Raw genomic sequence first — 23,741 nt, 5'->3', positions numbered from 1 at the left:
ACCTAGGTATCTCTGACTCCAAAGCTCATGCTATTAATTAATACTTTGTGGATCAATTCAATATGCCGCTTCATGAGACCTTGCCAGACACCTATATGAATTTCCTCTCTTTATTGCCAAAGGCCCTTGGAATATCCAAATACAGGATTCATCTTTGAGGTCACTATTTCTACAATAGAATTCATTCCCTAAGACATGTTTTTCTAAGTTGTGATAGAAATCTTAATCAGAAAAGCGTCAAAAAATATATTTACTTAGCCATGTGTGTTATTTGGAATTGAGATTAAAAAAAAAAGCCAAATCAGTTGCAATGGAGTTATTTCTAACTCTTGGTGACCCCAAATGTGTCAGATTAGAACTGTTGCTCCACAGGGTTTTCAGTGACTGTGACCTTTCAAAAGTATGTTGCCAAGACTTTCTTCCAAGGTACCCTTGAATGGATTCACACTTAAAGATTTGAGTCACCCACCGACTTATTCAGAGTTGAGAAACTGGAGAAGAAATCATGATGAGCCAAGTAGACATCTTTGTTTTATTCACTCATTCCTGTTCAGAGTGGGGCTTCGGTGCCACTCTCACCCCTGGGTTTTAGGACACTTGTCTCAGCTACCAGCTAAGAAGGGGAATAGTTGTTATTTATAGCATTTTAGTAATATATGAAGATATGAACATGACATTTCAAATACTGAATATTCCATAAAGTTTTAGCGTGAAAGAGAGACTGTTTTTGTACTTGTCCTTCATAATGATCTCAATGCATTCATTTGTAAAATGGGGTGGGAAGGTGGGAGTGTGGTGGGGTCAGAATAAACCTTGTCCAAGGTCTCTTGTAGTTTTAGATTCTTTGATCAGAGAAGCAGTGGGCTCTCTTGAGCCTTACCACATAATAAAACGCCACCTAAATTAAAAAAAAAAAAAAAACTTGATCATTCGAGGATGTCAGATTAATTTTGCTGTTTCTGTGATCCACAATGAGGGAGGATGGGAGAATCCAGTCCTGACAAAGAAATTCTAACCCAGAGAGAGTAATGTTGAATAAAGATCTTTCCCAACATGTACTTAATATGAAGAGGCCATAGCTTTATTTTATTTTGTTCTATAAAATTACAAACATATAGAAAAGAAAAGATCATTTCAATCAGCATTCAGTGGTAATTAAAAGCAATTGTAGTCCTCAGGCTGTTTCTTTCAAATATGATCCAGAGAGCAGAAGGAATTGGAAATGATTGCATTTTAACTGGAAGCACATTTCTGTCCAGAACTGAGCTTCGAAGCATGAAAAAGACACAGTGGTGGCCCCTGTTTGTGTTTCCCATTTGGGGCTCTAATTTGAACTTCAGTGATTATTCTGCCAGATTTCTGGCTGTGCAAAGATCCCGAAAGTCAAAAGCGATATGTTTTTGTGTGCTGTTTTACGCATAAATAAATAAATAAAATTGTACCAATTACCATGTTTGCATTTTGTAGAATGGCTAGATTTAAATCGATTATATGTTAAACAAGAGCATTTGCAAAATTCACAGTTGAGAGTTAATCTGGCTTTGTCCCAGGGTACCCAATGTAAAAAGTGAGTGATTGCAAGCACTCTTGGAAAGGAAGTTAACAGCGACCTGTAATGGAAAATAGTCTGAAACATTTAAATTTAGCTTGATTTTCAAATTAAGAAATATATCCCATGGCTAACCTTTTGTTTCAGACTTCTTTAAACCCCATTAGACATGCTCATCTTTTTCTGATATTCAGTTATTGCTCCCAGAATGACAACATCATCGGTGACAAAGAATAGTGAAAAATGTAATACTTCGTGCCGTGAATTACTTGGTCACAGAAAGAACGTGAAGGCTGTTCTAGGTGCTCTTACTTCCCAGCTCCTCTTGCTGGGGTTTCTGCTTTCTGTGTTCAGGAAAGAACAGCACTGTCAAAGATATATTCACGGGGAAGAAAAAAGGAATGGTTTTGTAGGCTCCCAAAAGCTTGACAACTTACTATATTTGATGTGAAGTGCACAGTCCTTTTATTTTTCTTCGGAGTCCTGGGGGTGCCGTGGTTAAGAGCTACAGCAAGCTACGGCTGCTAACCAAAAGGTTGGCAGTTCGAATCTACCAGCTGCTCCTTGGAAACCCTGTGGGGCGGTTCTTCTCTGCCCTGTAGGGTTCCTGAGTCTGAATTGACTTGAGAGCAATGTTTTTTGTTTTTTTCTTAGTCTAAATGACAATGACTCTTTTAGACATAGGAATCTCTATTCTTGATTCTTATAACGAGAATTCTAATAAATAGAATATTGAATACAATGTCCTGCTTGGGGGTTTTAAAATTTCTTTAGAAGATTTGAAAAACTGAATGCCTATACAAATAGAGTAAGATTCTACCGCATTGATCTGGAATCATTAAGTGACTTTTTATCATCAAAACATTTTCCTCAGAAAGATAAAGAAGAGAAATGCTCTAAAGGAAAAAGCACACTACGAATCACAGGACTAAGTGGTGTTCTCAGATGGTGTCTTAGTTATTGAGTGCTGCTATGACAGGAATACCACAGGTCAGTGGCTTTAACAAACAGATATTTGTTGTCTCACACTTTAGGCGGCTAGAAGTTTAAATTCAGGGTCCAAAAAAAAAAAAAAATTTTTTTTTTAAGCTCTAGGGGAAGGCTTTCTCTCTTGATAGGCTCTGGTGACCTTCATGTGGCATGGCGTCTATCTTCTCCCATCTCTACTTGTTCCTCTGTCCTAATCTGTTCTTTTAATATCTCAAAGGTGACTGGCTTAAAACACACCCTTCACTGATATGGTTTCTTTAACATAACAAAGGAAACCCATTCCCAAATGGGATCATAACCACAGGTATAGGGGTTAGAATTTGCAACACATATTTTGGGAGGACACAATTTAATCTGTAACAGATGGCATGTTCTTTTCTTTCATTATTTCATTTCACAAACACCTTTATAATACTTCCTATGTGCCAGGTACTGCTCTAAGCACTTTACAGATAATTCATTTAATCCTTATGTCAGTAACATGAAATAGGTACTATTATTAATTCCGTTTTACAGATAAGTAGACGGAAACACAGAGAGGCTAAGTAACTTGCCCAAGGACACACAGTTGTAGAGGCCTGCAGTCTGGCTCATGCTTATTAAAAGCCCTCATGGGGCTCTCAAGCACACTGCACATACAGATGATCAATAAAAGCTGTTGGATGGCAAATGGTAAACTAATTTTGGATTTGCTTGTATAAAGTTTATAGCTTATCAGCAGTTTTTCATGTTTGCTATATTATAAGGTAAAATTTTCTAATGCTGCCATCCAATCTTTAGCTTCATTTGATCAGCAAAATGTATGTAAATCAAATGATTTGTCTGTAGATAGAGATTCCAAACATAGTGCTAGCATAAAAAATAGAAATATCTAAACATATATGTCTGTATATATATATGTGTATATATATATATATATATATTATATTCATGCTTACCAAAGTACAGGGTCAATGAAAAAGAGGAAGACCCTCAGCAAAATGGGTTGGCACAGTGGCTGAAACAATGGGCTCAAGGATAACAACAATTGTGGGCATAGCGCAGGACCAGGCAGTGTTTTGTTCTGTTGTACATAGGGTCGCTGTGAGTTGGAACTGATTCCGTGGCACCTAATAATGACAACAACATACATATTCACCATACCAGTTGTGTAAATTAAAAACATATGCAGCATAAAACCATGATACATTTTACAACTACATGTTAAAAAGGAATACATGGCAAACATTAAGCCATTTCTACCGAGTCAGTTTCTACTCATAGTGACCGCATTGCAAATATATTAGAGGGTTGTTCATAGGAGAATGGGAGTGGGAAAGAAAAATGGGGATAAGAGGGAACAAGTAAAACAGGAGCAGAGCTTTGAAGGGATCAATGATCACGGTGTGCCGTGAACTGAGGTTTGAGATTAACTCAGCCCTCCGAGCCCAAGGTTGGAAGTGGGTAGAAAGCATGTATCTATCTATTTATCCATGTGTACATCGATTCCTCTTATCTATATATTGGTAATGCCAACAAGGCTAAGTGAAACCATTTTCTGTGTTTCTGATATTCATTAGATTAATTTATTCCATAACAATTTTTAACCCTTTATAGTGGTGGTTCTCACACTTTAGGCTCAGGACTCTTTATTCTCTAAAAATTATTGATGACTCTAATGAGTTTTTGTTTATATTGGATATGCCTATTGATATTTTACTGTAGTAGAAATTAAAACTAAGACTATTTAAGTACTTATTTGTTAATTTAAAAACAACTATTATAATAATTTCATTACATGTTAAGATAATTTGTTTTTAATGAAAAATAACTATACTTTCCCAGAAAATTAGCAAGAAGAGAATGATTTTTATACATTTTTGCAAATCTCTTTAATGTTTGCATTCATTGAAGACAGTTGGATCCATATATCTACATCAGTATTCCATCTGTTGCAATGTGCTGCATTGATGGAAGTACATGAAGAAAATCTGGCCCCACACAGATATGTAGTTAAAAGAAAAAAAAAAACAAAAAGAACAAGCCCATTGCTGTTGAGTGGATTCCGACTCATATTCTATAGGACAGAGTAGAACTGTCCTATAGGGTTTCCGGGGAGCGGTTGGTGGATTCGAACTGCTGAACTTTTGGTCAGCAGCCAAGTTTTTAACCACTATACCACTAAGGCTCCATAGTTAAAAAAAAAAAAAAAAAAAGAGTATTTTAATAGTCTTTCAGATACTTGTGGATATCGTTCTTTGGTACTATACCAAAACTTGAAATGTGCTAGTTTCTTAAAGGTTAACTGCAATGTGGAACCTGAAACTAAATCAATAAACTTTTTACACTCTGTTACATTAAAAACCCATTGGTCTATCTTACACCTTGAATAAACCTTTTATCTATGAATGATTTCCTAACATCATGCATTGGTTGTTTAAAAATATTGGTTCACTGAGTTGTGCAGGTCTTGCAAATACTGGCACATTTCATCAAACAATATCGAAATCTCATCAGAAAAGTCTTTTAAGCTTTGGGAAGCTTAAACTCACAGTGGTGAATATAAATTTTCCAAAATTTAAAATTGCATTTGCAAGCTTGAATTTTATCATTGGCAACAAATAATGTCAGCTATTTTCCTGGAAGTAACAGGCCCACTTCACTCATTTTTAGATAAAGTGATAGTTTGTGGTCATTCTTTTAGGTAGAAATGTTCAGCCTGCAACTCAAACAATCACTTTTCCTGGAGATGACCACTGTAGTGTGGAATACAGAAGAGTCAAAGGCATGCTTTTCATTTTGTCACACGGAATATTCAAAAGAGGTGAACTTGAGAGTTGAGACGTAATGAAATTTTACTGCTTCTTCAAGAACATTCCACAGTAAGAGGTGCATTTTTTTTTTTTTTTTGAACTGTGAGTGCCTGGCAATATCTGGTGCCACCTCCTTGATTTGAGCTAAGGGCCCAGCAGTTCTACCCGCCATTGCTTTTGCACTGTCGTTGCAGATGTCGACGTGGTAAATAGACAAATAACATGGTGGTATCCAAAATTAGGAAAATAGCTTTGATGTCACAGGACCTACAGTGGCCCACAGACCACACTTGTGCTCTGCGTCGTGTTATCTATTCAAACTTGGCACCTGAACAACCTCCATGTTAAATGCATCCTAAGAAAAGCCTGATAAAATCTGAATAAGGTACTTCCTAAGCTTCAAACAAGAATGAATACAAAGTTTTCAGGGTCATCTGGTGATTAATTAACATCTTACTACACTAGTAACATTTCCAATGTGTCTTTTTTAACTCAAATATTTAAGTGAATTTTTAAACTTTCTCAACTTTACTCGTAAGGATTTCACAGCATCCCCAGAGAGATTGCCAGTTAAATCAGTCTCAAGACTTTTGCTTTATGGCTTATTCAGGTGATAATTCTAAGGCTGTTTCAGATCCAGGCTGGGTCACTGATCAATACTTAATCAACCAACAGACTACAATTCACTAAATCACTTTTTTTGGAGTCATCCATCTATCCTGCTCCCAGCCCACCCCTACCAGATTAGAGCCTTCGGGAACACTGCCAGTATTCTAGTTCTTTGCCTCACATGCCCCTGAAATTGGTACTCTTCGGGTGTGTTCTGTTTTCCAGTCCCTATCCCCTTTTCTTTTGGTGGTAATGGAGTGTTCTCTTTTCATACTAGGCAGTAAAGTACTAGTAACTTATAGCATATGTAATTCATAAGGAGCATGAATAAATCCCACTTTACGTTCAATCAACTAACACCTCTTGAGAATCTCATAAAGATGATGGACTCAGTGCAGGGAATTTGGTGTGAATAGGATGGTAGCAACAATAGGAAGAGGCCGAAGTTGCAGTTTTTTACCTCAATAAACTGAAAACTTTGTCGAGAGGAATATCTCAGACCCACAATAAATGTTCAGTAAAGAATCAACATGATGTATATTTAGAGAGAGTTTTTATTGACTAATTTTTGAAGTAGATCACCAAGCCATTCTTCCTAGTTTGTCTTAGTCTAGAAGCTCTGCTGAAATTTGTCCACCATGGGTGACCCTACTGGTATTTGAAATACCCGTGGTATAGCTTCCAACATTACAGCAACATGCAAGCCACCACAGTACAACAAACTGCCAGACAGATGGTGGGAGTAGCTAGAGCAGTACTTGCGGCATAGGCACTCAATTAATATTTGTGGTCTGTGTGAGTAATTTGAGCTGCTCGTAAATACTATTCTTTCTCTTATTCTTGTCCTTTAACTTTGTTCAGCATTTGTTTGGGAATAATTTCTGCTTATAGAACCTTCACTGTAAACAAATACAGGTACGAATCTAATCTGGTAGAAAAGCGTCTTTACTTTGTTGGCCTAGAAGATCAGGAGCATACTGGTGTGTATAGGTTTTCTAAAAAGATGAATATATTTTCCTGACATATTTTTCAAGACTCATTAATCAATCAATGATTCTATAATACATTCACACTGATACAATCTGTGCTATATATGTTGCAGAAATAAAAAAGAAATAGAAATGCTTTACTCTTAAGGTGCTCACAGTCTAGTAAAATAACCAAACACGCATGTGCAAGAATGTCTACTACACTTTGGTTTACAGGAGAAAAGATTTGAAACAGCCCAAATATCATTATTAAAAAATTTGTCAAATGAATTGTAACTTATACAGAAGGCTACTTGTTGCAGCATTTTTGTAATAGGAAAAGGGTAGGAAGACACTTTTGATAGTGGACTATTTAAATAATGTAGGGTCACACCCATACAATGAATGTTATGCAGCTGTTATCTCAAAAATATAGTTAAATGAGAAAAGCAGTGTATATAGTATGATAGTATGCCATTTTTAATCTAAGAAAGGATAATACTAACACACACATTTCTTATTTTTAAAAATGCCAAGATAAACCAAAAACTACTAACAATGGTTACCCGCAGGCCAGAAAAAGAATAGGGTCAATGGATAAAAATGGAAGTCAGATTTTCAAATTGTTTTGTATATTTGTCTTTGGAAGCATATAAATGTTTTATACCATCTTAAAAAAAAAAAATCAAAACTTAAAAGCCATTCCTAAAATTAGAAAGCTAAATGAAAATAATAAACCTACCTGTTTTTTGACTTGGTAACACACAGAGGAGTTACTTCAAAGTGACTTTAAAATGGAAATATTGTTGTACATCCCTGCTGGCTATATTCTAAGGATAAAACAAATGAAAAAAAAAAAAAAGTCTTAAATTTGTCTCAGTATTTCTAATGTTAGTTTTAATATATTATCATTCTGAAATTATTTTAGGTTAAAGAAAATAAATAATTGCTTCATGTAGAAACCAAGCTTTTTGGAGCAAGAGGAAAAAGATACAAATTTAAAATTAAATAATCAACTAAAATTTGAATTGTAAATATTAATATAACTTCTGAACTATTTTCCTAGCTTTGACTACTGAAAAGACCTGGAGACAATGAACAACTCAGCAACTAGTCTAGGACTTCTAAATACCCTTTCCCATTAAAGGGAACCTTGGAGAAATGGTTGATTTTCAGATCTTGGGCAAGAGATGTACAAGATCAGCATACAGCATCTTGTTCACTACAAAGCCCTCAAAAAGACTCAGGAGCTAATTTGAAGATATTTTCACTGCCTAAAGATGGGGCAATTTCAGCATCAAAAGGAACAATAACAGATTGAAACTTATTAAACATCAAATACCATTTGTTCACAATAATAGTTAAAAAGCTCATTGGGGAACTTAGCCAAACACTAAGGAATTAGCTCATTATCCTGAAAACTGATAAATATTTAAGCAAGATACCTTTCTTGTACAAATAATACCTCAAGGTAACTGAATAGTTGATGTAGGAAAACTATCTTTATAGAAGAATTCCAGCTAATAATTGAACAAGAAATTATAGAATCAAAATTCTTCATTTTGCAGTCTATAACAAAGTTGATTTAGATGGTGAACATAAATGTTAGCTAGAGATGTTCAGTGAAAAGCTGAGAGGAACTTTATAATGGAAGGATTTGGCTGACGACCTAACAAACCTTAATGGATCTTCATAAAAAGAGAGACAACAAAGCATTTTGTCCCTCCTGATATGAGGTAATAGGAAGTACACAATACCATCTGTGAAGTATTCTAGCCAAAAAAAAAAAAAAAAAAATCAAACCTGACTCTGATTGACTTACAAAAATACAACGGAATGAGTGATGTAAATAAATGATACCACAGAAATACAAATCAGCAAAGTATGCAAAGTGCAATACTCTATGAGACAATTTTTTTTCAACTAATTAATTGCAAGAAAAAGAAGAGGAAAAATTAACCTACGAATTGAAAGAACACTTGAGACATAACAACCAGATGCAATATTTGAACGTCTGGAGATCCTGATTAAAACAAATGAACTAATAAAAAGAAAAGAGACAGAGACTACATATATTCTCAGTACCATTATTAGTTTTTTAGGAGTGATAATAGTATTTGTAACGAAAAAACAAGGATTCATATGCCGCACAGGTTCACGATAAAGTATTTGCTGATAAATGAGATGTTTGAGCTTTACTTCAAAATGATCCAGTGTGTAAAGGGGTGGGGGCTGTGGGTAGAGGCAGAGCTGGAACAAGATTAGCCATCTCTTGGTAGCGGCAGAAGCTGGGTGGTGGGTACATGGGAGTTCATAATAGTGTTAACTCTGCTTTTTTTTATGTTTGACCATTTTTATAATAAACATTTAAAAAAGCTGTTTCTATATCAGTACTTTCTGGAAAACTATAACATGATTTATGGAAATACAGAACTATGAAAATCTCTTTTCGGAAAGTCTGAAATAATAATGATTTCCATAAGCATTAAATCTTCTCTACCCTTCATCAGCTGTGTAGAAAGAAGACGATTTTTCACATAAAATGACATGAATTTTCTATATAATGGACCCTTGACTAGAAGGTTTTTATTTCATATGAAGGAAATACAATATTTGATTATAAAAAAAATACTGATTTAAAAAAAAAAAAAACACGCAGCTCTTTTGGAAATTAGTACTCCCCTAGAGTTGTTTTTTTTTTTTTTAGAGTTTTTTTAGGGTAGTACTCTATTAATTTGATAATCCGTAGGACTAAGGTATATTTTCCAATTTGCCGAACATTTGTCACTGTGTGGAGACTAAAATTTTATTTTATTTTTTTCTCAGTAAGTCGAAACAACAGAACAGTTTTCTCTAGACTGAAGGTAGTCCCCCAAATCCTTTCAATCTTGTTTTCTATAATGAGTCTGTCATCAGTCCTGTGCCTGAGCTGACAACGCTTCCTAATGGTGTGGTCATTTCCCCAACCAATAGACTGATATCGCCAACTTAAATTATAAATGTATCTTAGCTAGCTATAAGAATAAAATGCTTCAAAAGAATATAGGTACTGCAGCAGCTGAGTTAATTAAAACAAACTTTAACTTCACAGCTCCACTTTTCTTGTGAGCAGAAAAGTAAAGACAACATTTAATGATCGAAAGATGAGATCGAAGTAGTATGTCACCATCAATTCATTGTAAGAGTTCATTGCAACTCCTGAAAATTGTCTATCTTGTCCAAATGAATACATAACTATTGATTTTTCTTACGTATGAGAATTATGCATGTGTGTGTGTGCACTCTCATAATAAAGGTAGCATCACAGAATCTCTGAGAGGTTTGCTATGGGTTATGCTGAAAAATTCTTACATAATCAATGTCTCTGTGCTACTTTACAAGCAAAACAGTGATGTGGTTCGTAACATGGATCTGGAGTTTGACTGCAGTTCAATTCCTTTTACCATAATACAGCTGTGGTTTGGGCATATTACTTACCCCCTCTGTACTTCAGTCTTCTCACTCATAAAATGGAGCTGCCTAGCCATCAGACAATAGTACACCTTTTTCATAAGTTACCATGAGGATTTTATAATGAAGCACTTAAAACAGTGCCTGATAACACAATTACCAAAGGGAAATGTCCACATCACACTGACATTTTAAATCACTGTATCTTGGTTGGAAACCCTGGTGGTGTAGTGGTTAAGAGCTACAGCTGCTAACCAAAGGTCGGCAGTTTGAATCCACTAGGTGCTCCTTGGAAACTCTACGGGGCAGTTCTACTCTGTCCTATAGGGTCACTATGAGTCAGAATCAATGTTACAGCAAAGGGTATGTCTTGGTTAAAGATTTCCTTGCCAAAGCAACATTTGGGCTCTGTGGTAGAGACTACTTGTTATCCGCTTCATTCATCCATTCTTCCTTTTCTCCATAATAATAAACCAGAAAAAATAAAAACCAAAAGAGTTGCTGTCCAGTTGATTCTGATTCATGGTGACCCTATGTGTGTCAGAGTAGAAGGGTGCTCCAGAGAGTTTTCAGTGGCTGATTTTTTTGGAAGTAGATTACCAACCCTTTCTTTCAAGGCACCTCTGGGTGGACTTGAACCGTCAACATTTTGGTTAGCAGGCAATCACGTTATAGAACCTTGGTTTTTGGTTGGGTACATTGACACCTGAAGTGAAAGGCTATTATTTCCTAACCACCTTTGCTCTGGAAGCAACCATGAACCTATGTTCTAGCCAATGGGAATTGATTAGAGGTGATGTATGGGACTTCCGGGAAACCCTGTTTCCTTCTCCTCATCTACCTGGCTTTCCAGAATGCGGACGTGATGGCTGAAGCTAGGAAAACCCACCTAGATCACCAGGCCATGCATTAAGGATGGCAGAGTAGCTGTACAGAAGGAGCCCAAGTCCCTTGTAATTGTGGAGCTGCCTTACCAGCCCAGAAATTTCCACTTTCAGACCTCTTTCATGTGAGAGATAAAGAAAGTTCCAGCTTATATTAACCACAGGGCTTTTTGTTTTGATTTATTTCATTACTATTGTTGTTTTTTATTTGTTAAATGAAGCCAACCAAGTCCATTAGATCTGATCAAAGGGACCTGCATGATTAAAAAAAAAAAAAACCTACTGCTGTTAAGTCGATTCTGACTCATAGCAACCCTAATAGGACAGTATAGAGCTGCCCCATAGGGTTTCCCAGGGACGGCTGATGGATTCAAACTGCCGACCTTTTGGTGAGCAGGAGAATGCTTAACCACTACTCCACCAGGGCTCCACATGATAAATACTGCTGAAAAAATGTATTTCATTTGGCAATGTCTGCCAGTCCATATAAGAGTGAGGAGAAATATGGACACACAAACGACAGATATCTGAGATTGGGGACAGTCTAAGAAAACCTATGAACCAAGGAAAGGGATAAAGGCAAACGGTCTTTGTATGGGTTTTGAACCATCATCAATACCATACAGAAATTCTTAGATGATTTGAGACAAAAGAAGTAGATAAAATGAGAAGAAAAGATATCCAGAAATATTTGTTAATGGCTCGGGAGCATGAAGAAAAGAAAAACTTATGCAATTGCTGGGGCTTGAGAATGAGCCAAAGTATTTTGGCAGTTTAGCACTGAAAGTCAATAATCTATAATAAGTGAGAGCAGCTACACCAAAAATGGTTCCTAGAATGAATCCGCTCTGAATTTAATAAGGGAAATGTTCCCATCCATACTGAGGACTGTTAACTTAATGGCAACCTTTTTTATTTTGTTTGTGTCACTAGTCATGGGTCAAGACATGCACAGTGATTTATGTTTGAGAAATTGCTGGCTATCTTCTTTTGTAATAGCAAATGCAAATCCAATGCAATCAGCACTAAACATCCTGTCAGTCTGGCTGACCTGGAATTGTCTGTTAGAAGCTGATTGACAGGGCTCGTGTTGTGCTCTGTGTAACAACCAGTGCATGCTGAAACACTTGCCTTTGCATTGTGGCTGACCCATCTCTTCGATAGTAGACTGTTTAGCAAACTTCTAATTGTGCAACATACTTCCTATATGCACCCTTTTGCATTTTTCTAGTTACATTCCATAGTAGAAAAAGCCTTCAGCATTCATCTTATGCAGCTCCTAGTTCAGGTAAATGCCAGATTGAAAATAGCCAGTACAGGTAATTACACAGCTTTAAGACTCCCCTGTTACATGCTCCATAATTTAACTCAACAGTTCAGTCTATTGCTTTACCACCAAGTTTATTAGAGTTCTTCCTTATACAAAATCAAAATATATATTGTTTTAATGTAACCCTTTCCTTGGTTGGGTCCTCAGTAGACATAAGGAAGAGCTTATCAGAATCTTCAGGAAAAGCCCTTCTTATTCTTGAAAACATATGAAGTCATCCTTGCCCTTTGTAAAGATAAACTATTTCAATTCTTTTGACTTTTTCCTATAATATTTGCGTATTTGTAAATTTTTTTTTTCTGCATTTGTTTCTCCACATTCTCTTAAAGATGTAAGAACCCAAACTGGACACATTGATTTAATAAGTATCTGATGAGTGTGAAGTATGAAGAAAAGATCCTTTTCCATATACGGCACTGGAGTAGTTTCCTAGGACTGCTGTAACAAAGCACCACAAACTGGGTGGTTTCTAAGAACTGAAACTCATTGTCCCATAGTTCTGGAGGCTAGGAATCTGAAATAAGGGTGTTGGCCATGTTGATTTCTTCAGAAGGCTCTGAGGGAGAATGTGTTTCATGTCTTTCTCCATATTTCTGGTGATGGCCCATGATCCTTGTATTTCTTGGCTTGGAGATATCTCCAGTCTTTGCCTCTGTTTTCACATGCCCATCTTTCCTTTGTATCTCTCTGACTGTGTCTCTTATCCTTTTTAATAAGGACTCATATTGGATTAGAACCTACCCTATTCCAGTATGACCTTATGTTAGCTTCACTGATAACACCGTCAAAGACCCTGTATCCAAATAAGGTCACGCTCACAGGTACCAGGGATTAGGTCTTCAACATATCTTTTTGGGGGACACAATTCAATCCATGACAAGAAAATAAACGTTTTTATATTTTAGAGTAAGTTTTATTTTCGAACACACACATACACCATATGGTTGACTACGAAGCCAAATTTGTTTCCTACTGTACTTTTATAGGAGCCCTGGTGGCACAGTGGTTAATAGATTAGCTGCTAACCAAGAGGTTGGTAGTTTGAGTGCTTCTATATAGCCAATGGTCCCTGGCCCATATTTGTGTGTGCTGATGGGGTCTAATAATACAATTGAGACTTCATCCCTTTTGACCTCCATTCTGTTTTGTACGACTATTTAGGCATATGGTAATAAGAAGTTTGTGAGCAGTAGCAATGGTTTAAACCCAGAAACCCAGTGCCGTCAAGTCGATTCCAACTCATAGCAACCCTACAGGACAGAGTAGAACTGCCCCATAGAGTTTCCAAGGAGTGCCTGGCAGATTTGAACTGCAGGCCCTTTGGTTAGCAGCCGTAGCACTTAACCACTATGCCACCAGGGTTTCCAGCAATGATTTAGGAGTATTTAAACCAGTGTAGAAGTTATTTCCTGGAAAAGAGAGGGAACACATAACATGAAATTAATTTCAGTGAAAATCTGGTAAGTCGTGATGGAGAACAATATAATAATTGCCAATTTACTATGTGCCAAGCACAGTTTTCACCTACATCTTGCAACACACATGAGGCACATATTTTAGTCCATTTTACAGATGAGAAAAAGAGTTACAAAGACCTTATATAACCTGGTTGAACTATCCATGATCAGTGGAGATAGGATTTGAATCCACTATTTTCTGACTCCTGAATCTGTGCTCTTCATCATTATGTTTTGGTACTTACAAATTGAATATATCTGAAGAAAGAAAAATTTGGAAGAGATTTCTCATAGTAAAAAAAGACTGAGAAAAGCTAGAAAATCTGCAAGAATCTTACTGTTGATCAGTCAATACAGGAATTTTCATAGAACTGCTTGCACTTAGCTTCAAATAGTTTTTATATCAATTCTAGAAGAATGGTGCTCAGAGGCATTTAATTATTGTTTTAGTGGTGCCAGTATCTGATTTTTTTGACTTAAGAATTGATGTGTTTTTGTAGTTTCTTTTGAATGTCCACTTAGAACTAGCCTAGCATCCAGGCAAGAGTTGGGGCATTATTGTTCTATGATAACAAATGGAAAATGCAGTTTCAAACCCTGGAAAAAAGGCCAAGGCAAATGATTCCACTTCATGTACACATACAAAACTTGTTGTTAGACACCATTGAGTTGATTACAGCTTACAGTGACCCTACGTACAACAGAACGAAAAATTGCCTAGTCTTGCACCATCCTCACAATCGTTGCTATGTTTGAGCCCATTGTTGCAGCCACTGTGTCAATCCTTCTCATTGAGGGTCTTCCTTTCTTCACTGACTCTCTACTTTACCAAGCATGATGTCTTTCTCCAGGGACTGGTCACTGCTGATAACATGTCCAAAGTGTGTGAGAGAAGTCTCATCATCCTCACTTCCAAGGAGCATTCTGGCTATATTTCTTCCAAGGCAGACTTGTTCGTACTTTTGGCAGTCTGTGGTTTATTCAATATTCTTTGCCAACACCATAATTCAAAGGCATCGATTCTTCTTTCATCTTCATTATTCATTGTCCAGGTTTCACATGCATATGAGGCGATTGAAAATACCATGGCTTGGGTCAGTTGCACCTTAGTCCTCAAAGTGACACCCTTGCTTTTCAACACTTTAAAGAGGTCTTTTGCAACAGATTTGCCCAATGCAATGTATCGTCTGATTTCTTGACTGCTGCTTCTGTGGGTGTTGGTGGTGAATACAAGTGAAATAAAACCCAGACAGTTTCAATATTTTCTCTGTTTATCATGATATTGCTTATTGGTCCAGTTGTGAGGATTTTTGTTTTCTTTATGTTGAAGTGTAACCCATACTGAAGGCTGTGGTCTTTGATCTTCATCATTAAGTGCTTCAAGCCCTCTTCGCTTTCAACAAGCAAGGTTGTCATCTGCATATCTCAGGTTGTTAATGAGTTTTCCTGCAATCCTGATGCCAAGTTCTTCTTCATGTAGTCCAGTTTCTTGGATTATTTGTTTAGCATACAGATTGAATACGTATGATGAAAGGATACAACCCTGATGCACGTCTTTCCTGATTCTAAACCACACAGTGTCCTCTTATTCTGTTCGAATGACCATCTCTTAGCCTATGTACAAGCTCTGCTTAAGCACAGTTAAGTGTTCTGGAATTTCCATTCTTCACAATGTTATCCATAATTTGTTATGATCCATACAGTCGAATGCCTTTGCACAGGCAATAAAACACAGGTAAACATCTTTCTGGTATCCTCTGCTTTCAGCCAAGATCTGTCTTATATCAGCAGTGATATCCCTCATTCCACATCCTCTTCTCAATCCGGCTTGAATTTCTGGCAGTTTTCTGTCTATGTATTGCTGTAACTATTTTTGAATGATCTTCAGCAAAATTTTACTTGTATGTGACATTAATAGTATTGTTCAATAATTTCTGCATTCCATTGGATCGCCTTTCTTTGGAATGGGCACAGATATGAATCTCTTCCAGTCAGTTGGCCAAGTATCTATGTCTTACAAATTTCTTGGCATAGACGAGTAAGCACTTCAGTGCTGCACCCAGTTGTTGAAACATCTCAGTTGGTATTTCATCAATTCCTGGATCCTTGTTTTTAGCCAATGCCTCCAGTACAGCTCGGATTTCTTCCTTCAATACCATCAGTTCTTGATCATATGTTACCTTCTAAATGGTTGAACGTTGACAATTCTTTTTGGTACAATGAGTTTGCATATTCCTTCCATGTTCTTTTGATGCTTCCTGTGTCATTCAATACTTTGTCCATAGAATCCTTCAATATTGCAACTCGAGGCTTGAATTTTTTTCTTCAGTTCTTTGAGCTTGAGAAATGCTAAGCGTGTTCTTCCATTTTGGTTTTCTAACTCCAGGTCTTGTCACATTTCATTGTAATACTTTATTTTGTCTTCTCAAGTCACCTTTTGAAATCTCCTGTTCAGCTCTTCCATTTGCTTTAGCTACTCTATGTTAAGGAGCAGCTTATTTAGGCTTTAATTTTTTAAGTGTTCCCCAGATGGCTTGGCAAGAGAGATGTGTGTGTATAGAGAGAGAAGGTTGGAACAAATGAGGCCAGATGTTAATATTAGGATAGAGTTGTCAGACATACCAAATACAGGATGTCCAGCTAAATTTGAATTTCAGATAGACTACAAAAAATCTTTTTAGTATGTCACAAATTTGCATGCATTCTTATACTTGTTAAATTATTTGTTATTTATCTGAAATTCAAATTTAACTAGCCATCTTGTATTTTATCTGGCAAAGTTGCAGTATATGAATCCAGATGGGGGTATATGAATGTTCATTTTTCTTCTACTTTTTTTTTTGTTTGTTTGGTGAGTTTGAGACTCTTTAAATAAAAATATTCAAGTGCTTTGTATATTTTTATTTATTCAATTATACTGCCAAACCCAAAATCTGTTGCTATGGAGTCGATTCTGACTCATGACAAGCCCATGAATTACAGAGTAGAATTGTGCTCTATAGTGTTTTCTTGGCTATAATCTTTATGGAAGCAGATCGCTAAACCTTTCTTCCACGGTGCTGCTGGGTAGGTTCACACTGTCAACCTTTAGGTTTGTAATCAAGTGTGAACCATTAATGCCACCTAGGGATCTCAATTTTACTGTCAAGTTTCTTAATATTGTTTATAAATTTTATTGTATAGAAAAGAATAATTTTTAAAACTGTATGTACTTCCCAGACAGACTAGAATGGAGGGTGAGGGGATGAAACCAGCATTAGGGACCCAGTTACAGCAAGCAGCCTAATTTGGGAAAACTCTTTGTCCCCACAGGTTGAGTCCGTCCCATGCCTAGAGACACCAGAAGCAGTCAGGGGGTACTGGTGGGGGATCCTACCACATCCCTCCCAGACTGAGAGATTCTCAACAGCCAAGCTGGGGAAATCCCTTTTACAACCTCAGGCAGCGCCAGCAGGGACCAGTGAGAGACCCAAAGGCATCAAATAAACCAAGCAGACCAAAATAACACTGTAAAGGCTCTGAAAACTAAATTGCTATTAGAACTATAGCATACAAAAGTAGGCCAAGACCCATGTGCTAAACCTAAACAGTGACTGCCTGCTGAAAGATTTAAATAGGATCCACAGTCTCCTAACATAATAGACAATATGAGAAAAAAAAAAAAAAAGATCATTTGACACCAACCCCAAGATGAATCAGACGTTGGACTTTTCTGACAAGGATTTTTAAGGGGCTCGAATGAAAATGTTTTAACAATCGCTTACAAATTCTCCCATAACAAATGAAAAATAAATCTCAGCAAATAAAAATAAAGGTTATAAAATCATAGAATTGAAAAAATCCAATAATAGAAACAAAAAACTTACTTGATGAGCTCCAGAGCAGAGTGGAGATGACAGAGGGTAGAATCAGTGAACTTGAGGGCGGAACAATAGAATTCACTCAGTCTGAACAACAAACTGGAAAAAAGAAATGAACAGAAAATAAGGAACCTGTGGAACAATAATAAAAGATCCAACATTCTTATCTTTGGAGTCCCAGAAAAAGAAGAAAAAGAGAATGGGACTTAGACAATATTTCAAGAAACAATAGCTGAAAACGTCCCAAATTTTGTGAAAGACACAAGCCTACAGATCCAAGAATTGAAGAAAACCTTAACATGATAAACACATAAATGCTATATACGATGATTTACTTGAAATGGGAACTAAATTTTTCAGTCTTTGATTATATAAGGCTAAATCAGTCAGTTAATGTTTCCCTGTTCTAATCTATGTACAGCCCCTGCTCAGTTATCTTACAAATTCATGGAATTTGTCAAAATAAAGAACAGGTAAGGTAAACCCATCTCTGCTCCTTGAAGATCACCTCAGACCAGGACCTTCAAGATGGAAGGTCGATAACATAATTTTCTGAGTATAAAGAGGATGTTCATTAATGAACAGTTTTCTAGAAGACTCTCCAAACCCTCTGTGCCTGTCTTTTAAACCTACAGCCAGCAGGCTGTATTTCATTCTAACAAATTACAAAGAATCATTATTACTGTGTATATGACTATAGAATAGGAGCCAAAAAGCCAAAAACTTAATGCAAGCCAACAATTTAGCTGCTTTGTATTTTATGAGTAAAACTTTTTTCTTTTCAATAGCCATTCCATGCTTGTTGCACGATGCATGATTGTTAAATCTGAGATAAGTTTGAGGCTTAAATTTATATCATGAAGAAGAAATGACATAGAATTTTGGTGGTAAATGTATTAAGAATAATAGAAAAATTAAAATAAAGTTCTCTCTATCAACTTCCATATCTTCGTATATACATGAAAAGATTTGGAAAGAAAGAATTATGCACTGAAAATATCTCCTTTGCTTTACTGCACATTAAAAGATCCTTGTATGGAAAAAAGATTTCCGATGATGAAATGCTTTATGTAAGCTTCTAGAGATGGTAACAGGAAAAGAAAGCCACCATGCTCCTAGACTATGACTGTAGCATTATTGTGTCTCTGGTAACAGTTCAGAGATATTTTCATGGACAGAGAAAGCCAATGATTTTCCATAATATTTGAAATGATGCTAAAATTAATCCAGGTGTCATCCAACTTTTTCAGCCTACGACAGGGAAAGGAAGAGATATATATGACCTTATCATCTACTTTTACTAGATGTGAATCTAATACATCTCTTCCTCACTTGCCACCTATCTCGTTATCTGATATTTCACATTTATAACAGCAGTAAAAAATCTACTATCCAAATACGTTGCATATTAATGACGTACATCTGGCTGTAACAAGTGCTGAGGTGTGAGGTGACAGTAATGCTGGCTGTGATGGTTAAGGTTATGTGTCAACTCAGCTGGGCCATGATTCTCAGTGGCTTGGTAGTTAAGCAATGACATAATTTGGAAGTTATGTAATGATGTAATTTGGCGATTATACAACGATGTAATTTGGCAGTTATGTAATGATGTAGTCATTCACTATTTTGTGATCTGATGTAGTCATCCTCCATTTTTGCATAAGCCAATTTTCACATAATGAACTGGTCTTTGGAACCTAACCATGTTCGTAAGTGAGGAGTGGGTATACCCTACTTAGTTTAAAATGGATACTCAGTAAGTAATGGTCTGGTGAGTTGAATATTTCATCATAATTATTATGATATAAAAATGTTATATCAACCCAGTGCTTACTTAACTAAATTATATTCTGGCATAGAAAGCATAACTGAAATGGGCTGAATGATAGCTTTCAAATTTCTTTGTATAATTCTACCTAAATCCTTAAGAGTCCACTTCTGATAATGTCAATTCTCTTTAGGAATGTAATAGTGGATATTCAGATTTCTTTAAAGCAAAATATTTGAAGCAAATGTCACGACAATAAATTTAGCCAAAGTAGTGTCATATGGAGACCTGCCTAATCAAGTACAATGTCCAGAATAAAAGAACATTTGAAAGGTCAAGCAAGACACATACACTATCTGTCCTTGTGTGCAATTCCTATTTTTATTCTACCTCTGGTAATCCCAGGAAGATATCTTTGTCCGGAACATTCCTTGATTGTTTGTTTTGGAAGCTTGTTGAAGCAATCATTGTCTGCTTCTTTATGTGATTCCACATTGACTGTTGTCTCCGAGCCATCTAGAAGTTATTGTATTAATTTATTTTATGTTTGCCTACTGTGTCTTAGCTTCTTGCTTTGTTTTGTTTTGATATGCCCAAATAGGCTCCTCAAGTGAGCTGGTTTGATTATTGGCACCTTTGAAGCTCTAACGTCCTGTCACCAGATGGCTAGAGCTCTTACCAGGTATATGAGCCTAGGAGTCCATTCACTTTTCTTGTACAGATTCAGCTCAGGAGTCCAGGTAGTCGGTCACCAAGTGTGCGGTGCATGCTCTTACCTACAGTCTTAGAGGAGCAGGGGGTGATTGATGTAGGCACAGGTACCTAGCTGCAGCAGAGGGTCATGCTCTGAGCAAGGCAGGGGGCTGATAACCGTCCCCCAATTGCCTGTGAGGAAACCGTGTCCCTGTTCCCTAGAGTGCACAGGATGGGCTCTGCAGCCAGATCATGGGCACCTAATTCTTTTGGCTGTAAGGACTGGGGGGTACTGCTTATCCTTGGACCCCTGTCGTGGGTGGCTAGGTGGTGTGGGTGGAGCCACCAGTCCTCAGGACCCTGATGTGGATACTTAAGGAGTCTGCTTAATAGGCAGAGCAGCGTCAAATGTCAGAAACCCACCTCTCCACCACACAGCTAAAACAGTTGAAGTCAGACCTCAGGCACATACACCACTGCACTGTGCCAAGGAGGGCCTAAGCTACTGAAATGGGCCCAGGCCCATGCAGGGGTGAAAGGCATTCAAAGTCCGTGGACCGCTTGTGCCTAAGCCCAGGGAAAGGAGTCACTTCTGCCCTGAGTTTCCAGCTTAGGGGAGCTGGCAGACTATTTTTTCACCATTTGCTAATTTGTTCCTTCTCCAAGGCCAAGAGAATGGCTCAGGATGTGCAGCAGAACCTATCTCAGGCCCAGGGAAAGCAACCACCATTGAAGCCAGCTCAGGGGCTAGAGCAGAAAGAGGAAGGATCAGGTAAATGGGAGAGTTCTTCCAAAAGGGGTGCTTTTTGGTCCATGTGGTAAATTAGACGCAAGTACTTATCTTTTGCTGAGAGTGCTGTTCTTCACTGATTCTGGAGGCATAAGTAGACTCTGTGCCACTCACTCTCACCTGCTGTGGAAAACACATTCCATCCCAAATGCTACCGCCAGCCCTGCCATGGTTGCACCAGGGGTGCTGGTTCTTGCCAAGTCAGGTCCAGCAACTCCTTGCTGCTTCTGAACCATCTCTCCCCCCTCTCCACTCAGTCCGATTTCTTAACTTTGCCTCTGATGTTCAGAGCTCTTAGCTTATCATATATATAATCAATTCACTTGTTTTCTTAGACCTTTGTTGTAAGAGGGACCACTGGAAGCATCTGACTACTCCGCCATCTTGGCCCCACCCTCACAATTCCTATTTTTAGTGTAACCCATTGCGGTGGAGTCAATTCCAACTAATAGCAACCTGGTAGGATAGAGGAGAACTGCCACATGAGTCTCCAAGGCTATAAGTCTTTACAGATTCAGACTGCCACATCCTCCTCCCACAAAGTGGCTGGTGGGTTTGAACCACCCACCTTTCAGTTAGCAGTTGAGCACTTTAATGACTGCACCACCATGGATCCTCATTTTTAGAGTACTGGTGTTAAAAACGGAGCCCTGGTGGTGCAGTCGTTAAGCATTTGGCTGCTAAGCAAAAGGTTGGCAATTCAAATCTACCAGGTGCTCCTTGGAAACCCTATGGGCGGTTCTACTTTGTCCTATAGGGTCACTATGAGTTGGAATTGACTCGACGGCAATGGGTTTGGTTTCATGTTAAAAACAGGAATAGCTTCAAAGTTATGCTAATCTAAGCAACTCAATTTCTACTTGCCTTAAGGATAGTGCCAAGAATTTAGCAAAAAAAGAGCAAATGTCAGAAGTCTCTCTAACAAACTGAAAGGTTGGGCTTTCCAACTATTGCTCTACGGTGAGAACTGAAGCACTGTAGAAATGTACAAACTGTCCCCTAAGCTATTTTTTGTAGGCTTATGCCCTGTAGAAATGAAATATTGTGACTCAAGGACAAAAGAAATATAGTCTCCAGGTCTCCACCTGCTAGGAAAGCATGTGCTAAGACAATTGAACTGAAGTGCTTTTAGCCAATAACTATAAATATGACTCAAACAAGTATTTGCACTTTAGAAATCCTCAGAGCCCAAACAGATGTTTCAATAACAATAATTGGCATTGAGTTGACTCTGACTCATGGCGACCCCATGTGCTACAGTGTAGAACTGTTCCATAGGGTTTTCTCAGCTGTAATCTTTATGGAAACAGATCACCAGACCTTTCTCCCACAGCTCTGCTGGGTGGGTTTGAACCGCCAACCTTTAGGTTAGTAGTTAAGCACAAATCATTTGCGCCACCAGGGCTGCCTAACATTAATTATAGCATAAGTTTATTGTGTACTTACTGTGTTGCTGTGGCAGGCATTTATTTGCACATGTCATTGTGTTAGCCATCTAGTGCTGCTCTAACTGAAATACCACAAGTGGATGGCTTTAATAAAGAGAAGTTTATTCTCACAGAGTCCAGTAGGCTAGAAGTCCAAATTCAGGGTGCCAGCTCCAGGGGAAGATTTTCTCTCTCTGTCGGCTCTGGAGGAAGGTCTTTGTTATCAGTCCTCCCTTGGTCTGGGAGCATCTCAGCGCAGGAACCTCAGGCCCAAAGGACCCCGCACTGTTTTCTTGGTGGTATGAGGTTCCCCCTCTCTGCTTGCTTCCCTTTCATCTCTTGTAAAATAAAAGGTGGTGCAGGCCATACCCCAGGGAAGCTCTAATTACATTGGATCAGGGATGTGACCTTAGAAAGGGATTTACAGTTCCACCCTATTCCTCTGGGAATCATGGCCTAACCTATGAGACATATTTTGGGGGGACACAATTCAATCCATGACCATCATTTAATGCATATAATAACCTTCATGATAAATATTATTACCCTCATTTTATGCATGAGGGAACTGGAGTTCAGAAAAGTTAAATAACTTGTCCAAGGCCACACAGCTTAGTCATACTCAGGAAAACCCCAACTTCTATTTGAATCCAGTTCTCTGATCACTCTACAACTGTACCTCTCCAGCTGAACATAGTCTCACTTTAAATGCATGATCTGAACCTCAAGCGATTCCTTGATGCCTCCAGCATTCATACCGCACTTCCCTAGTTCAGTGATGTTTTCACTTATAGATGACTGTTTGCAGTTTATCAAACTTCCACTTTCTCTTCCCTATGCTCACTCTCAGCTGATCACTTTGGCTTCCTACTTCACTGAGAAAATAGAAGGCAAATTCTGAATCGATACACTCTGCTTTCTGCATGTTACGCTAGATAATCATTTGCTCTCCACGCCTCCATCTCAGACAATCCCTCTGTTTGTTTGTGTCTTAGACCCCATCCTCTCCCATTCAAGGGCATCCTCCCACAATTCTCCTGTCTTTCACATGAATTATTCATTTTTCCTTTCTGTGAATCATACCCATTAGCATACAAGCATCCTGTTATTTCTCCCTTTTTAATAAAACAAATGCAAAAGCAAAACTTCTCTTCCCTCCCCAGCCACTGCCCAC

The 23,741-nt window shown here is 37.7% G+C and overlaps 1 long non-coding RNA gene across 1 annotated transcript in view; it reads right to left on the bottom strand.

Moving 5' to 3' along the window:
- Positions 1-254: 254 nt before the first annotated feature.
- Positions 255-23,741, bottom strand: part of LOC104846387 (uncharacterized) — a 196,324-nt gene continuing 172,837 nt past the window's right edge. Inside the window, exons 2-5 of the long non-coding RNA XR_775874.3 lie at positions 17,896-17,988; positions 7,651-7,738; positions 3,478-3,648; positions 255-898 (exon numbers count right to left, since the gene is read on the bottom strand). This is a non-coding gene — a long non-coding RNA (uncharacterized LOC104846387). The remainder of the gene's footprint in view (positions 899-3,477; positions 3,649-7,650; positions 7,739-17,895; positions 17,989-23,741) is intronic.

This window comes from Loxodonta africana, chromosome 4, assembly GCF_030014295.1.
Source record: "Loxodonta africana isolate mLoxAfr1 chromosome 4, mLoxAfr1.hap2, whole genome shotgun sequence".
Taxonomy (NCBI): Eukaryota; Metazoa; Chordata; class Mammalia; order Proboscidea; family Elephantidae; genus Loxodonta; species Loxodonta africana.
Note: the sequence above shows the minus strand (reverse complement) of the source record. Positions and strands in the feature narration are given on the sequence as shown.